The 10,434-nt window shown below is 46.2% G+C and overlaps 1 pseudogene; it reads right to left on the bottom strand.

Annotated features, from left to right (window-relative positions):
- Nucleotides 1-5,293: 5,293 nt before the first annotated feature.
- Nucleotides 5,294-8,103, bottom strand: LOC121271234 (annotated as a pseudogene).
- Nucleotides 8,104-10,434: the final 2,331 nt, after the last annotated feature.

The following is a 10,434-nucleotide window of genomic DNA, read 5'->3' on the forward strand; positions in this document are numbered from 1 at the left end:
CTAATTAAGGGTAGAAAGCAGGACAAGCAAGTTACAGATAGCCCTAGTGGGGGTGGGGTGAAGGGAAGGGATCAAAACAGGCTAAAAGATAGAGATAAAAAAAAATGGATGGAAATACATTTAAAAATAATGGTAATAGGTGAGAGACGAAAAATCTATATAAGTTATTGTGAAAAAAAGGGGTGATCGGAAAGGTGGTGGGGATGATCGAGAGATTTCTTGATCTAAAATTGTTGAACTCAATATTCAGTCCGGAAGGCTGTAAAGTGCCTAGTCGGAAGATAAGGTGCTGTTCCTCCAGTTTGCGTTGAGCTTCACTGGAACAATGCAGCAGGCCAAGGACGGACAGGTGGGCATGAGAGCAGGATGGAGTGTTGAAATGGCAAGCGACAGGGAGGTCTGGGTCATGCTTGCAGACAGACCAAAGGTGTTCTGCAAAGCGGTCACCCAGCATGCGTTTGTTCTCTCCAATGTAGAGGAGACCACATTGGGAGCAACGAATGCAGTAGACTAAATTGAGGGAAGTGCATGTGAAATGCTGCTTTACTTGAAAGGAGTGTTTGGGCCCTTGGATGGTGAAGAGAGGAGAAGAAAAGGGGCAGGTGTTGCACCTTCTGCGGTTGCATGGGAAGGGGCCATGGGTGGGGGTTGAGGTGTAGGGGGTGATGGAGGAGTGGACCAGGGTGTCCCTAGGGGAACGATTCCTGCCGAATACTGCCTGGGGGCTGGGTGAAGGGAAGATGTATTTGGTGGTGGCATCATGCTGGAGTTGGTGGAAATGGTGAAGGATGATCCTTTGAATGCGGATGCTGGTGGGGTGATAAGTGAGGACAAGGGGGACCCTATCATGGTTCTGGGAGGGAGAGGAAATTTTGAGGGCGGATGCGCGGGAGCTGGGCCAGACACGGTTGCGGGCCCTGTTAACCACTGTGGGTGGAAAACCTCGGTAAAGGAAGAAGGAAGACATGTCAGAGGAACTGTTTTTGAAAGTGGCATCATCAGAACAGATGCGACAGAGGCGAAGGAACTGAGAGAATGGGATGGTCTCCTTACAGGAAGCAGGGTGTGAGGAGCTGTAGTCGAGGTAGCTGTGGGACTTAGCAGGATTGTAATGAATATTGGTGGACAGTCTATCACCAGAAATTGAGACAGGGAGGTCAAGGAAGGGAAGGGAATTGTCAGAGATGGACCATGTGAAAATGATGGAGGGGTGGAAATTGGAAACAAAATTAATAATTTTTTCCAGGTCCAGATGAGACCACAAAGCAGCACTGAAGCAATCATCAGTGTACCGGAGAAAGAGTTGTGGAAGGGGGCCGGAGTAGGACAGGAACAAGGAATGTTCCACATACCCCATAAAGAGACAGGCATAGCTGGGGCCCATGCGGGTACCCATAGCCACACCTTTTATTTGGAGGAAGTGAGAGGAGTTTAAGGAGAAATTGTTCAGTGTCCGAACAAAACACCTCCATGCCCGGCCCATCTCCCGCACATCCGCCCTCACAACTTCCTCTGCCTCCCGGAACCATGATAGGGTCCCCCTTGTCCTCACTTATCACCCCACCAGCCTCCGAATTCAAAGGATCATCCTCCGCCATTTCTGCCAACTTCAGCATGATGCCACCACCAAACACATCTTCCCTTCACCACCCTTGGCAGTATTCCACAGGGAGCGTTCCCTCTGGGACACACTGGTCCACTCCTCCATTAACCTCTACAACTCAAATCCCTCCCACGGCATATTTCCATGCAACTGCAGAAGGTGCAACACCTGCCCCTTTACTTACCCTCTTCTCAGCGTCCAAGGGCCCAAACACTCCTTTCAAGTGAAGTAGCATTTCACTTGCACTTCCAACAATTTAGTCTACTGCAGTCGTTGCTCCCAATGCGGGTTCCTCTGCGTTGGAGAGACCAAACGCAGACTGGGTGACCGCTTTGCAGAACACCTTCGGTCTGTCCGCAACCATGACCCAGACCTCCCTGACACTTGCCATTTCAACATTCCACCCTGCTCTCATGCCCACATATCCATGCTTGGCCTGCTGCATTGTTCCAGTGAAGCTCAACGCAAACTGGAGGAACAGCACCTCATCTTCTGACTAGGCACTTTACAGCCTTCTAGACTGAATATTGAGTTCAACAATTTAAGATCATGAAATCTCTCCTCCATCCCCACCCACTTTCCGATCCCCACCTTTTTTTCCCAATACTTAATACAGATTTTCTTTTCCTACCTATTTCCATTATTTTTAAATGTATTTCCATCCATTGTTTTATCTCTACCTTTGCGTTCCCTTCAACCCACCCCACCCCCACTAGGGCTTTCTGTACCTTGCTTGTCCTGCTTTCTACCCTAAATTAGCACATTCCTTAGATAATATCACCACCTTCAACACCTCTTTGTCCTTTTGTCTATGACATCTTTTGGCTATCTCCACCTATCACTGGCCCTCTATCCAGCTCTACCTGTCCCACTCATCCCCCCTTAAATCAGTTTTTATTTCACCTCAGTTCTATTTTTACTTAGTTCTGTTGAAGAGTCATACGGATTCGAAACGTTAACTGTGTTCCTCTCCGCAGATGCTGCCAGACCAGCTGAGTTTTTCCAGGTATTTTTATCTTTTTTTTTGGATTTCCACAGTTTTTTGACTTTACTCCATAATACATGTTGAACCTTTAATCCCTGAGGTGACAGATGCACCTTGAATAGACATACCCGATGTCTCTGTTGAAGTCCCAAGTTCTGAACTACAGTTGTCGAAGGATGTCCCTGATACTGCAGCTCCTGATCATGTCGATCCAGTGGGAAAATCACAAGTGATGGAGCTATGCTGCTCTCAATGTATTAGAAAGACACCTTGGAGATTTAATCTTTAATCATATCACCTACGCATATATGTATATATTGTGGATTAAAATATTTTTGTCAACAGGAAATGTAAAGAAAACTAAAGGGTGAGGAAATGTCGTGATTGTAAGCATAACCTATTCTATGGCCTTTAGTAGTCACGTGATTGTACAGACAAATGTGTCCTAAATGTAGCTAATCCTGGGGGTGAAGCTTTCTCATTGTGGTCCTGGTCCAAGCATGTAGTTTCTAAAAGAGCTGATTACATAAATGCCTTTCCAATGACACCATCCGTCTTACTAGTAACTACCTAAGGCTGAGGCAGACTTCAAATAACACAGGAGAGGAAATAATACCCCCATCACAACCCTACCAAATCCTTGGAACAGTTTAAACAGCTCAATCAGATCAGCCATCAATCTTCAAAATCAGGAAAGTTAAACATTGAGCAAAATGAAGTCTGGGGATGTAAACAATCAGTATTGAAACTCAGAGAACAGAAGGGTCATTTGATGTTTGGTTCCCAAAAGTCCAGACTGAAATCCAGATGTGTGTGTACCCAAGGTTCTCTAAAACTGAAGCATCACATCCCCTCCTTTCAGAGAGAGTCCAATGTTCCAAGAGTCTTGATTATGCTAGTTTATAATGATTGCTATAGTTCTATCAAATGTTTGTTCCTCCACCATTCAGACAAAAACACATTTTTCACTTGCTTAGTTCCAGAGTGGTTGACCTTACTCGCCTGCACGGAATGACATTTGCCATTGCTTGGCCCGCCCACTCAATCACATTTGCGTCCCTTCCCCTCTCGGATTGATGATTAACATCACCTGCAAACTTGTGCGAATAGACAGTTGGATATTTAAGTCACGGGTGAAGTTCAGGTACCAGATCAGATCCCTGGGAAGCAACATATGCCACATCCTGATGGTCTGATGATGCTTTCTTTATCCCCATTCACCTCATTTTCCTCCAATCTGTGTGAAAAATTATTGAATGCCCTCTGAAAGTCCATGCACACTCATTCATCAACCCTAATAATTTGAGAGTTTAGTCCAATACTATTTAATGACATAATTGAGACCTGTTGGGTGAGTAGCTGTTAGTTTCCAGAACTGAATCTTACTTTAAAAATCTCCTGAGGATGTGAGCGTAACTGGCAAGGCCAACACTTGTCCTTGAGCTGAATAACTTGCTAAGCTATTGCAGAATGCAGTTTAGTGTTAACCAGATTGCTGTGGGTCAGGAGTCACACACAGACAAGGTAAGGATGACAGATTCCCTTCCTTCAAGGGCATTAGTGAATGAGATGGGCTTTCCATGCTAATTATCCTATTAACCATTACTGAAAATAGTTTTATATTTCAGATTTTTAAATTGAACTTAAATTCCACCACCTATAGCAAGAGCATTAGCTTGGTTCTTGAGCTGATGGTTCCAGCGATACCAACACTTGGGAACCATCAAGTGCCCAAAAGTATAAGGTCCCCTGGGGTGGAAAGAAGGATTTTCAAAGTAGTACTAAATTAGTAGGACCTCATCATCTGTTTAATTCATGAACAGGAAGATTGCATTTAGATGGGAAAGCTGGTGGTGTGCGCACTTCTTGTAAAATAATTACCTCCCAGTGAATGTTCCTCTCAGACCACGTTACTAAACTATGCTAGTTCTCACACCACCTTCTGTGCTTGATCTGCAGGTTCACTATTCCCCACAATACACAAGCTTTAGTGCATAGTTTGCTCAGTGAGAATGAGTTATCACTGCCCAAAAATTAGCTTTCAAGAGCAGCAGCTCAAGTGTCAAAAAAAATCAAGTGGGTGATTAAACTAAAATAATGGTTGCAGTTGTGACCTCATACCCACTGATCACAGCAAACCTCAAACATTCCAATACTGTGTGTCCCTCTCCAGGGGGGGTGAACATCACCATGGATGAGAACGAGGCAGCCTGAGTAAACACCCACACCAGCCAGGCTCAGGAGCAGGTCCACATGGAGGCACCAGAACTGCTCACTGCACCTCCCCAATCCCAGATAGTTAAAGTTAAGGAGCCAGGGGTCTGATGTAGGCAGAAACATGAGCAGCAGCCCAAAGGAGTGAAAGTTAGTGCTTCTCTCTGCCTTCAGTAAACCCATCATTCAGGAGATAAAGCAAAATACTGCAGAAGATAGAAATGAGAAACAAAAGGAAACTGCTGGACAAACTGAAGAGAATCATCTGGACTCAAAACATGAACCCAATTTCACTCCACAGATGCTGACAGACCTGCTGAGTTTGTCCAACAACTTTTGTTGTTGTTTCATCATTCAGGAGGCCTAGTTCTGTGCTTGGATACACTGAAGCCAGCCAATAGTTCCATGGAGACATTTCACATGTTGAGGATGGAGACAAAATCAACACCCAGACAGAATATCAAGGAATCACTACTTTATTGATCATTTGGTCACTGGTTGACCTGACTTTGCTTGTGTTTCCTGTACAGGAACAAGGCCAGCAATGAAGCAGAGATCAGAGAGACAGCTGTCACAGTCAGGGCCACGATCAGGACCACCTCAGACTCCACACCTACAAAGCAATGAGAAACCAATGGTTAGTGAAGGAAACAATGAGGGGACAATGGAAACCAGCAGTCAGCCAACTCACCACCTGGAGACCTCTCCTGCATCCTTCGCTCAGCCTCATTCAGGGACTCTGTTGCCAGCTTGGTCACATCAGTATCCAGAATGAGCAGGGGTCCAAGTGAGGCCTCACCCTCCCACTTCAATCCAGCTTCACTCTCTGCAACATCAAACATTCCAGTTAGAGAGGGGAAAGGGGGGATCTCCAACATCTAGAGGATCAATGTCCTACCAGCTTCAGGTACAAGATCTCTCCTTCCTCTGGAACCAAACCACAACTCCCTTGTGGCACCACAGTTACCCACATGGCAACAGGCACAAATGTCAATGCTCGATTCCTCCAATGGGGTCCAGCTAAACAATAGAAACAGTCCATCAACCAGGTTGTGCATCACATCCCAACACAACACATCCATGAGGGAGAGAGGGGGAAACTTACACATTGTGCACCTTCTGGAAAGTACAAGCTTTGGTCCTGGAATCCCTCTGATCCACTGGAGCAACTTTCAGGTGACAGGTAATGAAAATCTGAGGGACACATTCAACACAAGTCATGATTCAGTGACTCCCTCCCAACATGGAGACCCCAATGATCAGCTTCCTCTTACCAAGGAACGGTCATCTCCAAGGAAACGGAACGCATCCAGGTCAAACTGGAGCTTGTCCAGCTCCTGCTTGTCTCTTGGCAACACAAAGGTTGAAAAGGAGTCCTCAGCTTTGCTGTCCAGGAGGCAACTGAAGAAAGATTCAAAAGGGACAGGAAGTGAATCAAGTGAAGCCATTGAGATGGGAGCAGCTGGAGAAAGCAGAGAGCTCCTTACCCATTGTGGTCAATGATGCTGTATCTCGGGGTGGAGTCCTTGTCTGGGCTCAATGTAGCTGCACAGTGGTCAATGTAGAGCTTCAGGGGCATGTGGTTGGTCATTGAAACAGAGGCCTCAATGTGAATGAGTTCACCCAGGTAGTAGACAGTCGAAGTGCGCTCTGTAAGCCAGTCAGCTGAAGTACAAGAGGACAAGGGTTAGAGACAGTGGCTGTAACTCCCAGTGAGTGACTATAGGAAATCACTCCCCATCCACCCATCACATACCATTCATTAGGCGCAGAGAGAATGACAGATGCCCTTCTCCAGACTTGGTGGAGCTGAATGGGATCCAGGTGGGCTTGATGGGGTCACTGCTCACATTGCCCTTCCTGGAAAGGCAGGGGAGTCATCTTAGGATAACTTCAGAGACCACCAGCAGCTGTAGATCTTATTGACCAAGAGATTAAAGATTCTCACCTAAAATAACGACACTCAATGGGAACGACAGCTCCATTCGTTCTCACAATGACAGATCCATGATACTCTGGGGTGTGGTTCAGGTGGGTGGTGTAGATGAGGAAATCTCCAATCATCTGAAAGAATCAGGTTAAGGAATGAAGAACTGATCTGAAATGAGAATGTTCTCCACAGGGGTTAACAATGAAGTCATCCCATCCCCTGGAAACAATTCAGAGGGGGATTGACAGGGTCAGTGTGAAGAGGCTGCTTCCCCCCAGCTGGAGAGAGTTTACTATTGGGGTGGTCATCTCAGGTCAGGCATCAGTCATTTAAGATTGTGACAGGGAATTCCTTCATCCAGCTGATCATCTACCTTTGGAATTCTGTATTCCTGAGCATTCCCAGATCTCTATTATTGGACACATTCAAGGCAGATGGATTTATTTTGGGACATGAAGGGAATCTAAGAATATGTTAAGAGGACAGGAACATGGAGGTTGTGTAGATGATCAGCCAGGATCTTAATGATTGGGGGAACAGGCTTGAGGGGCCTTGTGACCTCATCTTGGGTTTTAGTTGCTATGCAACCTCAGCCCTTTATCCAAAGAGTGAGATCATCAGAACAAGACCAGGATCCATGAATAGGAAACAGAGTCAACAAAAGGACAGCTTCAGTTAACAGTAAAAGGAGCCACAATTGGACAGTAATATGGAGCATGGAAATAGAACAGTTTGAAACCAAGGGCCCCAATTATTACCATGACTGGGAAAGTGAGAAGTGTGGAGTTCCTCTAGTCCAATAAATTTCAATTCTCATTCTCCCCATTTAAGAAACAACTCAAATGGATTAAACTGGACCAAAACTGAAGTCGCCAGCTGGATTGATCTGAACGAGGGGAACAGAGCTAAAAATTCTCAAACAGCAAGAGCAAAAGCTTGGAGAAACCAAAAAAGGTGGTTCACGACCAGTGGGGCTGATGTGACAAGCTCAGACACTCAAACCAGTTAAAGCAAAATACAATACAGAATAGAAAGCTAATTTGGGGTTTTATAAAGCAGGAGGCAGCTATCCGCTCAATATCATTGACATCTCACCCAGTGTTGGAATGAAGAGTGGGGAACAATCTACAGCCCAAGCTTAGAGCAAGAGCTGAGGATTCCCATTACCTGCAACCTGCTGCCGCACTCATGCAGTCCATAGTCAAAGAGGACAGTGTGGTTCTGAGAGTAGATCCTGGTTGGCCGACAACCTGCTGTCCCCAGGGTCAGGTCAGCAGCTTTGATCAGGTGCCTGGTTCCAAATAAATCCAACTGGACCCTGAGCAGCAGCTTGTCCTCTCCACACTGCACCATCACAGTCTGCAGTGGAGACACACTTCCACCCTCAGACACATGGAAATGGGAACCAAAGGGAGGCCCAGGAGGAGAGACTGTCTGAGGTACAGGGGTGGCTTTGACTCTGCTCCATGGAAACCTCTGGTCTAGAAACTGTTGCCAAGTATCAGAGCCACAAACAGCTCCAACTAACACCAGCACTGGGAACAAAGCCCTCACTACAAAATCCCCCATGATACCAAACAACTTAACCATGCCTTCAGCCACCGAGCAGCACCTTTTATACACACAAGCTGCACTCACCTGACACCAATGAGACCAGAAGCAGCAACACTGAACCAATTAACCAGCCCCAATCTCCACCAATGACAGAACTCATGGATTTCTTACCAGGAGGGCCGATTTTATTTGGACCAATAGGAATCACTCTGAGTTGCTCTGGTGTCACCTGACTGAATTCAGCTCCACAAGTTCTGATAATCTTTTAATTGAAACCAATTAAACCAAATCAACAAAATTGGGATAAATCAGGCACAGCCCCTAATTCAGGTCAGCTGTAAAACCAAGGACAAAATTTAAAGGAACCTTACAAACTGTAAATCAAAATGTGATTAAAGGAGTCAACAAAACACCCCAGTCCCCGCGGTGCCCATCGAGCACGGAAGGCCTCGAGCGTGTCAGCAGATAGCGCCTGCTCCCTCTCCAGGGACATCCGGCAGCGAACATAGCCGCGGAAGAGGGACAAACAATCGGGCGGGACTCCCCCGTCGATCGCCCGCTGCCTGGACCTGTTAATGGCCAACTTTGCCAGGCCCAGGAGCAAGGTCACGAGGAGGTCCTCCTCCTTCCCGACCCCCTTCCGCACCGGGTGCCCATAGATCAGGAGCGTGGGGCTGAAGTGCATACAAAACATCAATAAAATGTTTTTCAAATAACTAAAAAGGGAGTCCACAAGTCCTGATGTTGAAGGCACCAATAATCCAATCATCTCAGGTGGTTTTGTTCACTGGCCCATGAGGATGAGTGGTGGGCACTGCCCACACTGGCCCAGGGAGCCTGGCGTTCAGACTGATAAATGGTGCGATGGGAAATGGAGACTGTCACACTGCTACAACAACAACAACAACAACTTGTAATTATCTCCCAATTTTAACTTAGAGAAACAGTGTACAGAGAGCTTTACTCTGCATCTAATCCCAAGCTGTATCTGTCCTGGGAGTGTTCAATGTGAAAAGTGTAGAGCAAGATGTACTCTGTATCTAACCCCAGGCTGTAACTGTATTGGTTCATAGCATCAGTGTAGAGGGAGCTTTTCTCTGGATCTAACCCCATGCGGTACCTGCCCTGGGAGTGTTTTAGGGGGACCCTCTAGAGGGCGATTTGCACTGTATCTAACTTGTGCTGTATGTGCCCTGCGATAGGTTCATGCTAACTCTCCAGCTCCTATCAGAACGTGTTCCAATCTCCAGCACTCGATGAGTATAAAATTTACACCAGGGAAGTGGAGTAAACACTCACTCCATGAGTGCCCCTGTTTTAGTGAATCCTCCAGCATATTTATCATCAATGGGGATTTGGGATTTGCCATTTATTTTCCAGGGCAGAATCGGACATGTCCAAGTGAGGTCCAGCACAGCTCGGGAGGAATCCCAGAGTTCCTTCTCTTTGGGTCAATTCTCTGCTGACAGTTTTCACCAATTCACCTGTGTCTCCGCGGTGTCACGCTCGAAAACCCTCACACGGACTCACGAGTGTGTCTCCCGAGGATTTTCTATTCATTCATCCCACACACATCAAGTAAACAACTCAGTAACTTGTATTCCCCACATCCACCGTAAACACTGAAGAAACTTTCTGGGTTTTGTCTAGTTGTTGTCTTGTGAAGGTTTCTGTTCTTCATATCTGGATACAGACACTTTGTGAAATGTAATTAACTGGCTTCATCTGACTGTCTCTATCAGTGATTGGTGAGACACTGTCCAGACAATGAGTGGGATCAGAGGGGTGATATATTTTATTTAACCATTAGAGATTCACTAAAACAGGGGCACTCATTGGAGTGAGTGTTTACTCCACTTCCCTGGTGTAAATTTTATACTCATCGAGTGCTGGAGATTGGAACACGTTCTGATAGGAGCTGGAGAGTTAGCATGAACCTATCGCAGGGCACATACAGCACAAGTTAGATACAGTGCAAATCGCCCTCTAGAGGGTCCCCATAAAACACTCCCAGGGCAGGTACAGCATGGGGTTAGATCCAGAGAAATGTCGAATTTGTCTCCACTGCACTATTGGAACTGACACTGTGAATGGTTCTGAGTGTGAGGGTCTGACTATGGTCTGGAACTTTGAGTTTATGATATTGTA

This window comes from Carcharodon carcharias, chromosome 30, assembly GCF_017639515.1.
Source record: "Carcharodon carcharias isolate sCarCar2 chromosome 30, sCarCar2.pri, whole genome shotgun sequence".
Lineage (NCBI taxonomy): Eukaryota > Metazoa > Chordata > Chondrichthyes > Lamniformes > Lamnidae > Carcharodon > Carcharodon carcharias.